Source organism: Myotis daubentonii, chromosome 6 (assembly GCF_963259705.1).
Source record: "Myotis daubentonii chromosome 6, mMyoDau2.1, whole genome shotgun sequence".
NCBI classification, from domain to species: Eukaryota; Metazoa; Chordata; class Mammalia; order Chiroptera; family Vespertilionidae; genus Myotis; species Myotis daubentonii.
Genome location: NC_081845.1, coordinates 40647460 through 40664295, shown reverse-complemented (window position 1 = coordinate 40664295; position 16836 = coordinate 40647460).

Here is a 16836-nt window from a genome sequence, read left to right as displayed (position 1 = left end):
TCCCCGGGCCCGATGGTGATTGCTTTCATGGGTTCTTGGTGAGATGCTTAGCTAGCAGGGAAGCTGTTGGGCTGTTAAAACACAGGTGGATGGATGGTTTTGTGATGCATCCAAGTACAGAGACTTGAAGAGCATTTGCCAAGAGACTTGAATCTGATGTTTTGAAGAACACCTGCATAATTCTATTCCTGCATGAAACTGGAGGAAGGAAGCAATGCGAGGGTGAGTGCTCGTCTTCCGAGAGCAAGCGGGCAGTGCCAATGTATCTTGACCTCTATTAGCAGGAAAACTCTCTCTGTTGCATTCTTGGCAAGGTGAGCATCAGTTGGGTCCCGATATTTCAGATGTTGCCAGAGCTGGTTCTCCTTAGTGAGAAGGAAAGAATGCACACTTAGCCAAAGCTTTCACAGATGCTGAATGACAGCAGCAGTGATCAGGAACTTTCCGCTGGGGTGGAATACAGGGACGCAGGAGGGAACGCCTCTGGGGTCTCACAGATAAGAGTGGGGTTTTCACTGGTCACTGAATTGCTCTTCGAACTTGGAACAGTTGCTTCACTGAGGCACTGTTCCCTGATGCTCTGTTCCTCAGCGGGCCCTCCGCCAGCATGGCTGCTGTTACTGTGACCAACCTTGCATGGGCTGCAGGCCGAGGAGGCCATCGAATTTATTCTCATCCCCAGAATACCTGCAGGATGTCTATGTCGTTAAAGGCTTTTTGTTGATCTTATATAATAGTTACCCAACAAATATTTCTTAAGTATCCACTGTGTATAGACCTGCTCCCGCACAAATCGATCCACAAGAGATGATAGTACATTTTCAGAGAGAATTCTATCATTTAGCTCCTTTTATAATGCCTTGGGTTGTTAATAAGTGGAGATGAGTGGTGGCTAAAAGTCATGAAGGATACTGTAACCAAAAGCTTCATTTTTCTTTCATGTATTGTTAGCATCATGTATCATCACTAATGTCCAGGTTAGTGTAATTATGTATTAAGAGAGCTATACTTTTGCTGTACAAATCGTTTTTTAAAAGTATGTTTTTAAGTACAGCACAAAAGTTCATATTCGACTAGGCTGCCTGCCCACTAATGTCATGTCAATATTGTACCAAATGATTATCATGTCATTTGTAGCTTATGAGTTTGTTTTAAATAAAAACTGGGTCAACAGGCCGTTAGATAAGAGGTTAGGATAAAAGGAGATTGAGACCTCATTGCTCCTATAGATTGAGCCTGTGACTTCCAAAATCATGGGCCGTTGGTAATCCTAATGGATTGACTTCCGAAATTCCTTGGATTTGCCCCCCTGGACTTGTCTCTCTAGGGCTTAGCTGGATCCCTGCAGAGAGATATTATGGTTTATATACAGTAATTCCACTTAGTCCAGCTGTAAGTTTAAGTCTATTGTAATAATATAACATTGAAAAGCATCCTCACTCATAGAGACATGTTTAGCAAAAAATCAGGAATTTTTAATTAGTTGGTTGAGAGGCCCTTGGAGAAACAGCCACCCTGCCTAACCACACATTGTCTATGGTTTCCGCCTGCTCCTTGCAAAGGGGACAAATGAAGAGATTCTGTTCACGGTCATTAATGGGCAAGCTTTAGTGGGGGCTTTGTTCTTAAATGGGGGCTTTATCTTATCCCTGCTGGTTAAGCCCCTCCATGCACCCCTCACCTGTCATATCTGTCATACATTTAATTCATCACACTGGTAGGCAGAGCTAGCTGACCATAGCAAAAGGCAGGAGGGAGCTGGGGCGGGGGATTGGGGGGCGCCTGGTGAAGTCGGTCTTAGAACTTTATCATCAAGGATGATTACCAGATTTTAATAAAGATTTTTAGATAATTTTAATCAAGTAGACGGTTTTGAGAAGGAGAATTTTCTGCTTTGTGCTTCTCCCTCAAAGCCTGTTGGATCCTAGAATTAGCGTTCTACTGCTCCTCCCTTATCTAATTTTTAACTTTTTCTCATTATAAAAGTAACTAATATTCATTCTTAAAGATTTGGAAAAAATTCAGAAAAGGAGAAAATGAATAGTATTTTTACCACCTAGGTATAATTAATATTTTATGTATGTATTTCTAATCTTTTTCTTTGTATTTACATACATTTCTACCCCAAATCATTATAGTAAAGTAAGCTATGGATTTAAAATGTATGTGAGTTTGCTTCCTCAAAAAGCTAAAAGAGAATTTCCATATGACACTGCAATTATATTCCTAGTTGTTTCAAAAGAATTGAAAACATGGGCTCAGATATTTGTTTTTGTTTTTAATTGGTTTTTTGAGGGGGAAGTCAGGGGAAAGAGAGAAAGAGAGAGAGTTGTTATTTCCACTTAGTTATACTTCATTGGTTGATTCTTGTATGTGCCCTGACTGGGGATCAAACCCCCAACCTTGGTGTATCAGGATGATACTCTAACCAACTGAGCTACCCAGCCAGGGCCAGGACTCAGATATCTGTATACCAATGTTCACAGCAGCATTATAAACAATAGCCCAAAGATGGAAACAACACAGGTGTCTATCAACAGATGAATAAACAAAATGGTATACACAGATGGATAAACAAAATGTGATAGCAATACAGTGGAATATTAGTTAGCAATGGAAAAGAATGAAGTTCTGAACCCTGGAAACATACGGTAAGTGAAATAAGCTAGACACAGAAGGACTAATACTATATGTTTTCATTTTTATGAAGGACCTAGAATAAGCAAATTCATAGAGACAGAAAGTAGAATAGAGGTTACCAGAGGCCTGGGCTGTGGAGGGGAGCTAAAGAATGAGGAGATATTGTTTAATAGGAACAGAATTTCTGTTTCCAGTGATAGAAATGTTTTGGAAATAGTGGTGATGGCTGTATAACAGTGTAAATGTAATTAATGCCACTGAATTTCATTCTTAAAAATAATGAAAATGGAAAATTTTGTTATACATATTTTGCCAAAATAAAATAATATATGATAAGTTTATCAAATTGCCCTAAATCAAGCTTTACCTATCACATCTTCAGCAACATTATTTTTAGAAATTTAAAGCAATTTATATGTCATTTATCTAAATTATATTTAATTCGTTTTACATGGGTAAATAAGTGTATTCACATGGTTCAAAATTCAAAAAATGCTGAAGGTATACAATAAAAACTACACACACGCCCAGGGGTAACAACTGTTTTCAGCTTCTTGTGTAGCCTTCCATATGTGTGCAGTCTGCATATTCTCCGTCCTTTCACATTGAATCTCATAAAGCATTCATCTACATTTAAATGTGGCGTTTATAGAAACCTCTCCCACTTCAACTCATGCACTCACTACAGCCTGATTAAAGCTTGCCTCTCTCACCCACAGTCATACAATTGAGTGTTGTTATTAAACAGTCTGTACTGAGCTGGTGTCTGGGGCCAAGAGATGGCCATCCTTGTCTGAAAACAGTGCAGCCTGGGGGCAACCGTTCCAACTCTAGGTCCAGTAACAGCCTCATATCACCCCCTGCAAAGAAGACAGACAGGCATTTTCTTTCCCTGCACGAAGATGTAACATTATCTTCTCTAATTTGTTTTCTGAGGAAAATAGGCAATTTCTTTAGGAGGCTGTGATATGTCGCCCTACCGTTGGCCATTGCTGTCAGCATGGACAGAACCTTCCTCAGCTGTGACTTTCCTTGCTCACCAATCTCAGCGCCCGATGGGCTGGAGTCACGGCCTTGCAGAAAGCACATGGGGTGGGGAGGTAAAGACTTTAGATCTGGCACCAGCTCCACCGCCATCCCCCCCCCCCATCCCCCTCCCACACACACTTTTGGCAGGTCACTTAGGTCTCATAAAATAAAGGATTCTCTTCTGGCATCTAGAATCTACTACATGGTTAGTAGCTTAGCACAGGGTCTAACTAATTAAAAAACTTAAAATATATATAGCTTTGACCAAATCCAGTGACTTTGATTATATGTCTATTTTTAAAATGTTTTTAAAAATAGTTCTTCATGGTGCATAAATGAAGATGCTAAAACTGCCTTATGATGCTGAATTTTTTAAAAATCAAGGTTATCAAAAAATTGCTTATAGATGGATGCAAATCCAAAGTGGAGTTGGGGGGGTGGGGCGCAGAGCATCTTCAGAATTTAGGGGAAATAATATGGGCTTTTTCTTCCTACAGTTATAGTTGCCTAGAATGACCTTCGATAGCTGGATCAGGTGTGGAAAGAAAGAAAATTGGAACCTGAGCAAAATGCCCCGTTTGCAGAATTAGATCATGTGGTACCTTACTACAGTAGGAGGTGACATCCCTTTGCCTTAGTTGGCAGCCCTCTCCACTGCTCGGGTGCCATGGGAAAGGGAGAGGAGCTTCTCAGATACTCTGAGTGACACGTGCCAAACACGTGGAAGGTAAATCCCCTAATTCAGTCCGTTCTTCCAGCATTCCCTGGCTGACAGCCAAGCTAAATATTTCTGCTGGATAAAAAAATGCACTCTTGTGTGCTACACTCAGTGGAAAGGGTTGCCTGCGTGAGGAGAATTGGGAAAATAGGAATTGGCTCCCAACACCCTGTGTATGTTTTTTTACCTTAAAAAATTTCCCTAAGGTATTCAAGGGCTGTGATTGGATTAACTTATGCTTACAGGAAGTAGAAAGTAGATTGAATGCAATTCTTCCCTCTTTCTTCCCACCACCTCCCCCTCAATTTGTTTTTAATGATTATATTTTCAGATTTCCTAGGTGGCTGTCATTTTGTGTCTGTTGCATGATTTTTAGCTAAATCAATTTTCAAAGGCTGTTACATTTGGTCCACTAAGAGGCCCAACATATGGACCAGCGGTGTGTGTCAGATCGGGATTATAATTAATTGTAATTTATGACAAAACTGCTGACTTTATTAAGACTAATTAGAGCAGCGGTTCTCAACCTGTGGGTCGCGACCCCTTTGGCGGTCGAACGGCCCTTTCACAGGGGTTGCCTAAGACCATCCTGCATATCGTAATATTTACATTACGATTCATAACAGTAGCAACCTTACAGTTATGAAGTAGGAACAAAAATAATTTTATGGTTGGGTCACAACATGAGGAACTGTATTTAAAGGGCCAGAAGGTTGAGAACCACTGAATCAGAGGAATAGAATTGGGAATCAGCATTCAGATATCCCCTTCTATTGTTTTAGATGTTTTTCTTTTACATGAGAGATAGGACATTTTAGTAATTCTAAAAGGAATATAAATGGAATCATATCATAGCATTGGCTATTTTCATCCAGTGATATATTGTGAGCCTTCTCTCATATCACATACTCATGTCACATGGCCATATCACAATCTATTTAGCAATATCTGTCAATTTCACTATTCAAGCTATTTCCATTTTGTCATAATTGTGCATAACATTGCAATTAATATGTTTATGTAATTTTGCTCAAATTATTTTGTCAAGATATTCCCATAGTATTAAACAAAGGTTATGGACCTTTAAGGCTCTTGGTACATATTGCTAAATTTCTTCCCAGAAAAGTTATACTAACAAAGTATGGTCTGTAAATATCTGGACATTTACATTTAACTTAAAATTCCAAGAATTTTCATCTTTTTATATTTTTCTCTATGTAAATATTGGTGGCATTACTGATATTTGAAACATTGCCCAGTGGCATAGTGCTTCTATCATTTGTTCATTTGACAAACATATTGGGCTCTGACTGTGTGCTAGGCATCCTGCCATACTCCAAACAGTAACTTTCGCTACTGTCAAATATTTTTTCTTAAGACAATCTTCCAGACTGTTTCTTTGACCAATCATGATTTGTAATGACAGGTTAGAACCATCTACATTAAGAATGCATCTTAATGTATTGATTGATGTTCTCATTCAGAGAATGATCAGAATCCAGTTTGAAAAGAGTAGTAATATAATGGCCAACAAAAACACACAAAGTTGACTACTAGTATGCTGACCCACTTTCAGTAGAACGTAGAATTCTAGGTTGATTTTCCACTCTCAGGTATTGCATCGGTATTTACCATCCACACTCTTGGTCCTGGTTTCCTTTCTATCTATAGTACATTCTTCCCCATAATTGGAATTAGGGCCAAAAACTGTGCCCACAGACCCACCTTAGCCTAAGTGAGGCCCTGGCCTCCTTGCCCAGTTCTTTGCTAATGTCAGAGGCAGATTGTCTATTACTTGGTGATCTGCCCAAGCCATACAGTCAGATGCTTTCTCAGGCACGTTCCATAGTCACACTACATTTTCTTTGCCACGGGAGAATTAAGGAAGACAGTATTTTAAGTTCAGATATAACCTACGAGGTGGGCATCCGATTTAGTAAAGTAGTTGGTTACCACATATTATCTGGGCAAAGCAATAAATGAAAATAATAGATTGCAGTGGTGCCCGCTCCTACACCAGCATTCTGATTCAACTTGTGTGGGTGAGACTTGAGCTTCAGGACAGTTTAAAACTCCCCAGGCCGCCCTGACCGGTTTGGCTCAGTGGATAGAGTTTCGGCCTGCGGACTGAAGGGTCCCGGGTTCGATTCCGGTCAGGGGCATGTACCTTTGTTGCGGGCACATCCCCAGTGCGGGATGTGCAGAGGTAGCTGATCGATGATTCTCTCTCATCGATGTTTCTGACTCTCTGTCCCTCTCCCTTCCTCTCTGTAAAAAAATCAGTAAAATATATTTTTAAAAAAACCTCCCCAGGCCATTTGAATATGCAGATGACCACTGAAGATTCTTGTGGGGCATAGTTCTATGACAGCCGTGGGCAAACTACGGCCTGCTTGAAATGAATAAAACTATTGAAATAAAAGACCGTACCCTTTTATGTAATGATGTTTACTTTGAATTTATATTAGTTCACACAAACACTCCATCCATGCTTTTGTTCCGGCCCTCCGGTCCAGTTTAAGAACCCATTGTGGCCCTCGAGTCAAAAAGTTTGCCCACCCCTGTTCTATGCCCTATCAATGTGTTCCATTCACTGATGCCCTTGCCTGAGCTTTTGCATTTATGTTCACACCAAGCCATAGATATCAACCTTCTTTGCCTACTATGAGGAAAAGCCCACCTTAGCTATTTTGGGGGGACAGCTAAAGAAGAGAGAAATGAGGAGTAACTTCACATTCTGCAAGGCAGCAGCAAACGGATCTGGAAATTATTCTGCAGGCATGTCTTGGGGAGTAGTGTATAGCAAATCTTAAGCAGGAGTTCAGGTATGATTGAGGTAGCCTGGGAATCATGGCCTTCTTTGTCTTCCCTGAACTAGAGTGCCTTCCGCAATTGCATGTGTCCTGCCGGTGACCAAGGTATTTCACTTTCCCCCTGTTCTTTTGTACAGAGTTTGAGATTGATCCTGTTCAGGGAGAGAGAGAAGGGGGAAAGCAAAGAGAGAGGAACAATTCCCTCTTTTTTCCCCCAACAGTTAAGTAGTCCCACCGTTAGGCTTTTCTCTGCAACCCAGCTCGAATAACACTCAGGACCAGGTAACCAGATTTCAGCGTGCCCCATTCAGACGCTTCTGCCCAGATGTGCGTGTGGCTTCTCCTGCCTGTCTGCCGTGCAGTCTGCATGGGGGAGCCGGGGAACAACCTCCTAACCATTTATGTCCTGAACCTCGAGTAATGAGAACAGAAAACATGGTGGGCGGATCGAGCTCTTCCCTGGAAAGGGAATGGTTTCAATACTGCCCACCCACACAGACTTCCAGGGGATGCTTTGAAGGGGACCTCATGCCAGCAGGCCTCTGAGCTTCCCGGGAAGATGCGGCCTATGCTGTGTGTAGATTTCACTCCCGTGGGCCGGGGAAGAGGAAGTAGCGATGCTACAAGGGCGTATTGGAAACAAGAGAACAGGCTGCTGGCTGTTCCCTTCACCATGACGAAACCAATAGGAGTAGACATCCGCAATCCCAATGATGAATGTGTTGTGCATGTACACCATCCTAAACCCACAGTATCTCTCCATTTCCTTTTGATTGCCTATGTTAAGGGCAATGGAATATCATAGTATATGATACTTATTCAATCTAAAAAATGATTTAACGACTGTCCCTGCTAGTCCGCTGAACAATGTTAGAGAGCTATTATTTTCATTTATTGTGTTTGCCCAGATAATATGTGGCTCAATATCTTATCACTGTTTAAAAAATATTTGTGAGTTTTAGGATTGTGTGAGAAGAGAAAGAACTAAAACTTAGTAACTCATTTTAACAAATAGATTTGTGGGGCCACAATCAGCCACTATACAGGGGATCACGGGTCCAGTAACCATCTGAGGAAGGAGACGTGGCTCTAGAATTGACCCCAATGCAGGTCCCACTTCCTTGTTTGCATCCCTCAAGGCCTTTGAATTTGTGGCTTTGAATTTGGAATTTCCAGATTTTGGAGAGGTTATATTGATGCCTATACACTCAGGGCGGTGTTCTTATTCAAACATTAGTGATCCTGCAGCAGGAAACAGTATGAAGCTTCACAATGATTAAGGCAAAGAGGACAATCTCTGGACAGCAGTTATGGGAGCCTGCAAGGTTTGAGAGGAGACAGGACCTGGGGAGGGCTCTGACTGAGAGTGATAATTCTGGTGGCAGTGGTGTGATGAACATTGCAAAGGAGGGGAACTAGAGATGGAAAAAGCAATTGGAAGATCAGTGTAGTATTTCAGTGATGAGAGTTGACCTTTGGTAATTGGCAATAAAAAGTGAAACAACTTTCTATTTTCAGAGTGTTTTGGATTTGGAGATTGCAGATAAAATATTGTGAGCCGATAACTACTAACCTAACCAGGTGACCAAAAGCAAATGACTTCCTCCATCTGGGAGTCAGTTTCTTCCCCTAGGAAATGAAGAAGTTAAGATTTCTTGGGATTGAAACTTTGCATGGACTGAACACTCCTGGACTTCAGACTCAACTTGCCAATTGCTCACAGAATTCTGCACAATCGTTTAAAGGCATGTTAGTGGTGTGTTTTTGATCATTGGTTAAATAAAGCATGATATGACATATGTACTATGGAATACTCTATAGCAATTAACAATGATGCGTACATGGGAAGATGTTCATGGTAATAAGTGGGAAAAATGGGTTGTAAGGCACTATTTATGGAATTCCATTTTAAAATGCTACTTGAATAGACTCAAGAATCTATACGAAATGGCTAACGATGGTTTTCTTGTGGCTCACCTAGTGGCAGGGAAGAATGCATCCATTTACCGTCTCAGGTAGAAAGCCTTTCGCTGAGGATCTGTGAACTGGGCACACCAGATGATCTCAAGGACATCTGAAGCCAAATGCAATGAACATGCTGTGATTTTTAAAGGAAATATTCATTTCTTCATTATTTATAGGAATTTACCACGAGCACTGATTACTTATGTATTAAAATAAGAGTAATGTATTTTTAAAGGTAAGTTTTCAAAAACTTCTAACTGCATATTTCCTTTGTCAGCATTGCCATTGATTCAATTCCTTAATAGAAATTTAAGAAATATCTTGCTTCTGGTTGTAGTTCTTCCAGTAACTATTTGTTGTTAAATTTAATGAATGAGCCTCAGGTAACTCTACATATGAGAAAAAAGTTCGTACTTTTGTCTGATACTCTCTTAACTAAGCTTGGGTTTTATAGTTTTGTATTATATCCTTTTGCCTTTCACATCAGAATGGTTACTTTTATGGAGTCAATCTTTCAAGTTTACTAATTATAAAGGATCCTTTTTTTATAGTTCAGAAGAAATGTGAACAATAAGAAAAAAATGGAATAATATTTTTAAATAGCAGCTCCTTCTTAGTTCTTTACACTCTTAGTTATTGGCTGCTCACCCACAAGGGCTCTTAGCTAACTGCTTCACCAAGCTGCTGTCTGTCTTTAGAGTCTCTTTGCGCTCCATATAACACCCTGGCTTTTACCCCCACGCCTCTCTAGCTGGCTCCTCACTAATATCCGTGGCATTTCTGCTCTGCATTTTCTGATTGGTATGTTTTCCAAGAGTTGTTTGTATTTGCTCCCAAGCTTGATCATGCTAGTTGTAATTATGTAATTTAATTAAATATTATGTAAACCAATGACACATAAATATGAAAATATTTTTTTCATTAAAACTCAAAATACTCAATAAGTACTAGTTGGAAAAATCCTGTAACGGAAATAGGTGTGAGTGAAACAAGCATGACATTTGGGGGGGAAGGGGGGATTATAGAAATCTAGAAGGATTTTGCAAACAGGTTATTTGGGCAGAAAGGGAGGGTCTGTGCAGTAAAGACATTGTAGATGCAGAAGAAGTTCGTTCTCAAACAGAAGCCTTGGCCCTGTTTCAGAGACCGGGAAATTGACATTCATTGATATATTGTGTACATTTCAGATATAATATTTAAGCTTCGTATTTTTCATTTTTTGTGAGTCTCTGATTTAACTGTTTGTGAAACTAAAAAACTGTTGGTCACAATGGCATTGAATAAGAAAGCATCAACTATATTGACTACTGACCAAATGGGATAAAAATATTAATTTTATGACCATCATAATAGGCCTTGATTTGTATTATCAATATCCCTTAATACATCAATAATCTCATTTTTAGAAATTTTCTCTAAAACCAAATTTTTATAGCAAGGACAGTTTGCTGTGAAAAATGCCTTCATTCCTGAAGCAAACAAGTTTCAGAAGTATTCATTTCCTATAAACTTAGATTTCTGGAAGCTAAAGCAATAAATATTCTAGCCACAGTTTCAGCTCTGGCTCTTCACCACTTCAGTATATTTTGAGACAATTGGGTTTTTATTTCCAGTGATGTATGTCATTCAGAATAAAGACATAATACTTAACGACCATAGCTTTTTGGGAAATCCAGGAGATAACAAGCTTTACATAGCCTTATGTTAACCATGAAATATCCTCGGATATAATAAGCCTCTTCCCCAGCCCTCAAGGCTATTGTGTTTGTTTTCCTGTAAGATTATCCCAGTTTTTACACACTGAGCATTTTATTGCTGTCAAATGCTGGGACTTCTAGTGGAAAGAAAATGGTACTTTTCATTGAATGTAGACTCTTCCTTTTCAGGTATAGTTGTAGAGAACAACCTTTTTCTTCATCACCATGCTCTTATTCCAGAAGTCAAGGGAGTTAGTGTAAAAATCACTGCAGGTAAAATCAAAGCAGAGATATAAAACTCCAAATATATGCTTGAAAACTTATGTGGCACCAGTACTGAGTAATAAGCAAAACATTGGACTTGTGCTACATTTTTTGTGTACAGAAAAATAATTTTCAGTAGTAGTGATGGTGAAAAAATTAGACTTGAAATGGTAGTATTTTATGTAGAAGACATTCAGGAAATTGGATGGTGTTATGTTTACATCAGTCTTCCATTTAAAAAATACATAAGAGCTATTACTTTATTAGTAGAAAAAATGAGACATTTGTCTCTGGATCATTTAAAACTCTATAACACTAGAAAAAATAATTCAAATTAAATTCATTACATCTTGATGAATATATGAGGAAACCATAATGCTAGTAAAAATGTAGCTGTAATGTATGGTAATTCTAGACTGAATTATTCCAGATGTGGAACTCTGTTTCCTATATACAAACAAATGGATTATATGCAAAGTGGTTGCATAACTTATTTATCTTTCTTTTAAACTGCTTTGCACATCCTCAAACAATCTTGCAATCAGAATTATCAGCCCACTAAGCAGCAAGGAGTTTGTTTTGTTAATTGCTCTTGTTAAGCCTAATTACTGTTGGGTGGAGTGGCTCTGAAGGGGAGGAAGGCCCGAAGACTGTCAGGGGATATTCAGGAAGAGGTCCAGTGCTGGGATGTATGGGCGCCTGTGCAAGTGTCGACCACGGCAGGCCCCACAACAGCTAAGCAGATCACTTTTGCTTGGAAAACTGTTCCATTTGTTTTTAATGGGTGGGTCTGTTTTCAAGTGCTATTATCAGAGGTAGGTTCCCACTTCTTCCATACATATACACATTTTTATGTCTGTGGCTTTTGGCCCTGGAACATTTTCTCCGGTTCCATAAACAAGGGCTGAGAAGCAGTATACACTTTCTCAAGAAAAAGACGAAGTAACTCCAGAGCTGACTGCCAGGCCTCACTCACAGGTGGGACCTGAGAACCATTTTTAATCCATTCCCTCAGCATATTAATCAACCATCTAATACACACCAGGCACTGTGCTGAGTGCTGGGTTTGCAAAGATGCCTGGGATTGCTCACAGCCTTGTGGGTAATGGGTTCATTGGTAGAGCACGAGCCAAAAAAGTGCAGAGGCACAGTGTGGACCAAAAGCCACGTGTCCGTGGTCATACCTGGCACTGTTGCCATTTTCAGGCAACTTCCTAGCAAAGCATGTACTTCAATACCCTGGTATTGTATATTGACACTGGTGCTCATCTTTGCTGGTTGGGACTTCTGAGATTTGAAATGTTCAAAGAATGTCCAAAACCGCATGAATGAATATGCAAGTTTAATGCACGTTAAATGCTTTAACCATTTGAAAAATAACTTCACACTGTTATTTTGCTCATTATGGTATTTTGGATAAACCTTCCCTCCTAAGGAATGGAGGAACATTATTGCTGGAGAAAGCTTTTCTTCAATCTGGCAGACCTTTTTGTATTAGTGTAAACTAGTTGTCAATGAAATAGAGGTCAATAAGGAAATAAACCTTTGATTTGTTTAAATATATTCTGGGTAGGACATCAAGACGAATTGATGTCATTTGTCTGACGAATGAAGAGCTTCGGGAGAACATTGAGTTTAGCGGTGAGAGGCACCTGTGATTAGTCCTTTCGTGCTGGGGAAGTGTGTTTACTTTTTTCCACTGGTATTTATACTAGTAAATGTGTTGCACCAGATAAACTAACTTCCTGAGTCCACCTTTCAGCTTGTTCTCCACTCTTTGGAGCTGACAAATGGTTTGAGTTTGACACACTTTATCAGTGGAGCCCCTGCTGGGTGCTGCCAGCACTTGCTCAGACTACTGCAGAGAAAAAGTGAGCCATGTGCAATATTGTGCTCCCAGTCCCCCTCTCTGGAGAAGAGTGCACCACTCAGGTACAGGTTCAGATGGCTGTGAGCAGCTTTACCTCCTGAAGCACATACATTTCAGACAAGCTCCCCGTCATTTCCTGGTAAAGTCACTATAACATTGCATCAAATGAGACACAATTTTCAATTTTATCAGAGAGGCAAAATTGAACCTATTTGGTGGTTGTGATCAGACTTTTGACACTGCAGGGTACTGAAAATGCCTTAGTTTGGCCAAACACTGAAAAAACACACACAACGTGTCCCCAAAATGAGTGCAATCCCAGAGACTGTTTCTGTTGATGGGGGTAATTCAGGAGGCAGGCACTTTCTTCATTTTATACGAACACTTCTCTATTTGATGTTCATTCATACCAATGAAAGGTGATAAACTTGAGTGAAACAACATAATAACTTTGAGTGGGTCAAGTGGAATTTAAAGTTTTATTTTGAAATGTTTTTATTATAAAATATTTTGTAAAATACTGAAGAGAATGGTGTAACTCACTCTATTGCCCAGTTCAACAATTACAACCAACTCAAGACCTGGGGTACCTCTGATGATTTTGCAGCAAATCCCAGAAAGCATATAATTTTATCCATAAATATTTCAGTATGTATATCTGAAATACAAAGATTTCTTTCCTGAACAACCAACAACACATTCTAGTGCAGTGGTTCTCAACCTTCCTAATGCCGCGACCCCTTAATATAGCTCCTCATGTTGTGGTGACCCCCAATTTCATTGTTACAAATTGAACATAATTAAAGCATAGTGATTAATCACAAAAACAATATGTAATTATATATGTGTTTTCCGATGGTCTTAGGCGACCCCTGTGAAAGGGTCGTTCGACCTTCAAAGGCGTCTCGACCCACAGGTTGAGAACCGCTGTTCTAGTGGGTGGTTGGAATTACTGTTAATTCTGAAGCTGTGTTTTTTAAGGACACACTCTTTAGACTACCAAGTGGGGAAGGCTTGGAAGAGATGGCTTTATAAAGATTTCCTAGCATAAAAGAAAATATTCTTGGGGCCAAAATTGGATTGCAAAGATAGTTTTGCTCCTTTGGTTGATTCTGGAAGGAGAGCCTACACATGTAGGCAGGCACCAAACTGGCATTTAACGCTCTGTTGTTTAGATAGAATTATATGGGTTGAGGAGGTGCTGGGTGAAATGAATGCTTCTCTCTGAGTTGCTGGTGGCGGCAGCATAATTAGTGAGCCAACAGCTACAAATAGAATCACTGAGGCATATACTCGGCACACAGAAGCACATGCAGATTTGGCAGCTAGCAATGATCTAACAGTTGGATGCTGAGTGTGTCCCTTGCCACTTGTTGAGCTTAATGCAAAGTGCAATGTAGTCACTGGTGTGCCCAGGAGCATGATTAGCTGTTATGATTAGTAAACTGTCTAAGGCCCCCGGAGTTATTGATGTGGACGCAGCCTTCTGTTCCACCACCCCTCCCCCTGCCAAGACCCCTTCTTCTCCTCCTCTCAAGCTCTGAGGAAGAAGGGAAAAGTAGACGAGGAAAGGGGGTCCAGATGGGAAGAAAGGGATGCTGGAAAGATCCTGTAGGAAGTAGGTCAGGTATTTTGGAGATTAGAGTAGCGTGCTTCATCCCCGAATGCGGGAGCTCTGGCACAAGTGGCCTACAATTAGGAGGAATTAGAACAGCAACAAGTAGCTTGGATTTATCAGCTTTAATTGTCTATTGTCTCCTGCCTCCTAATACCTCTAATGGACATGCACTGTGGGATTAGCTCTCCTAAAGACAGTGCCTGGTCTTCTATTATTATTTTTTTATCTATTTTTATTTATTTAGCCTGCTCTTTTAAAAAGGAGCTGTTAGGAAGCCAGCCTAAAGCACACCGAGCTGTGGCTTTCCCTGTGATTGGCCCCCTTCTAGGGCAATGCAGTGTTGCCCTTCCCTCCCCAGGGCTGCACCTTAATGGGGAAGATGTCTATTGAACATTAACACTGCTCCAGCTGCCCTGGTGAGTACTTGTAGGAAACAATGGGCTGTAGATGGAGACCTGATAAGCCAGGGCTGATGGCTTCAGAATCTCACACTATCTTCTTGTTAAAAGGTTTCCTGGTTTATTCTTAGTCAACGTGAGAGAGTTCTTCCAAAGATAAGGTGTCTATTAAATGAGGTTTTGTCATTGTATGACTGCTGCCTTCTCTTCCCTTCTCACCTCTCAACTCCTCAGGTGGAGAAGAAGGCATTGAAGGGGCCGGTCTCTGTCTGGCACTGAATTAGGTGGGGTTTAATGTTAGTCGAATTGTCTCCAGTTTAGCATTTAAAAGGTTCTACAATAGGCAGGTCCCCTCCCTCCCCCTTTCTCAGCTTATCTGTACCTTAGGCCCAGTAGGTGTTTGCTTAATAATATATAAGAATTCAATATAAAACTCTAGTCTCTCAGCTGGAAATCCAGAGAGCCGAATTCTGGTTCTGCCCTCTGCCTGCACAGTGGCATGTCGGTGGCATGCCAGTTTCACAGCTGTCTGTAAGATCCAAACATCAAGGCGACCAGGAGAGATGCCCTTTCTGCTTCCTATTTGGCCCTCTGTTTCTCAGCAGGAAAATGAGGTGCTGGGCTAGATCTGTGGTCTTCAACTGAGACTATATGCTAAATGCCTTGGGAGCAGAGCTGAAGTGTGTGTGTTTTTAAACAAATTACTAAGGTCCTCTTTTTTTTTCCATTCCCTCTCTTTGGTTAGGAATTCAGATGATTTCAACTATTAACCTTTATTCTGTCTCTTCTCTCTAAACTCATCTACAACCTAGGTATGTGCCCTGGGCAGGAATAGAACCCACAACCTTTTGGTGTATGGAATGACGTTCCCACCAACTGAGCCACCCAGCCAGGGCAGTCCCATTTTTAAAATATATATTTTTATTGATTTCAGAGAGAGCAAGAGAGCCGGAAAGAGATAGAAACATCAATGATGGGAGAGAATCATTGATTGGCTGCCTCCTGTGCGCCCCCTACTGGGGATGGAGCCTGTATCCTGGGCATGTGCCCTGACCAGGAATCAAACCATGACCTCCTGGTTTATAGGTCGACGCTCAACCACTGAGCCACACCGGCTGGGCGGCAGTCCCATTTTAAAGAAGAAATCATTCTCCTTGACCCTTTGTTTAACATTCTGTGATTTCAGGGAAGCACACAGGCTCAACTGTGGGGCACTCATTCCTGCTCTGGCCTACGATGGCTCTCCTCGCCTCACAGCTGCTCTTCGCTTCACCTTTGTTTTAATTTTAAGTTTTTTATATCTTGATTTTAGATAGAGAGGGAGAGAGATTGAAACATAGATTTATTGTTTCACTTATTTATGCATTCATGGTTGATTCTTGTATGTGCCCTGACCAGGGATTGAACCCACAACCTTGGCAGATCAGGGTGATGCTCTAACTAACTGAGCAACTTGGCCAGGGTCGCCTTTGTTTGTAAGCCAACTTGCTCATCTTTCATCTTACTCTAGTAAAGTGCTCCTAACTATAACCTCCCTCTTTATTTCCACCTTGAGTCCACCCCTCTTTCAGTATGGCCTCTTCTCCCACTGAAAGGTGAGAGAAACAAACATTTGCCCCATGTCTTCCTTCTGTTGTGTGAAAGCTAGTCTTCCTCTTCCTTAAATGAAGAGAAGGGGGTAGAGACCGCTGAGCTTCCGAATGTACACCTTTCCTTCTGCTCTCTTTCCCTATCACATACACATTTTGCCTTCTGTTGGTTAGTTTCGTTTTAGTCCTTTTCCCACCAATGTACAATTAGGAAATGTTTTCTGGGTTCAGAAAT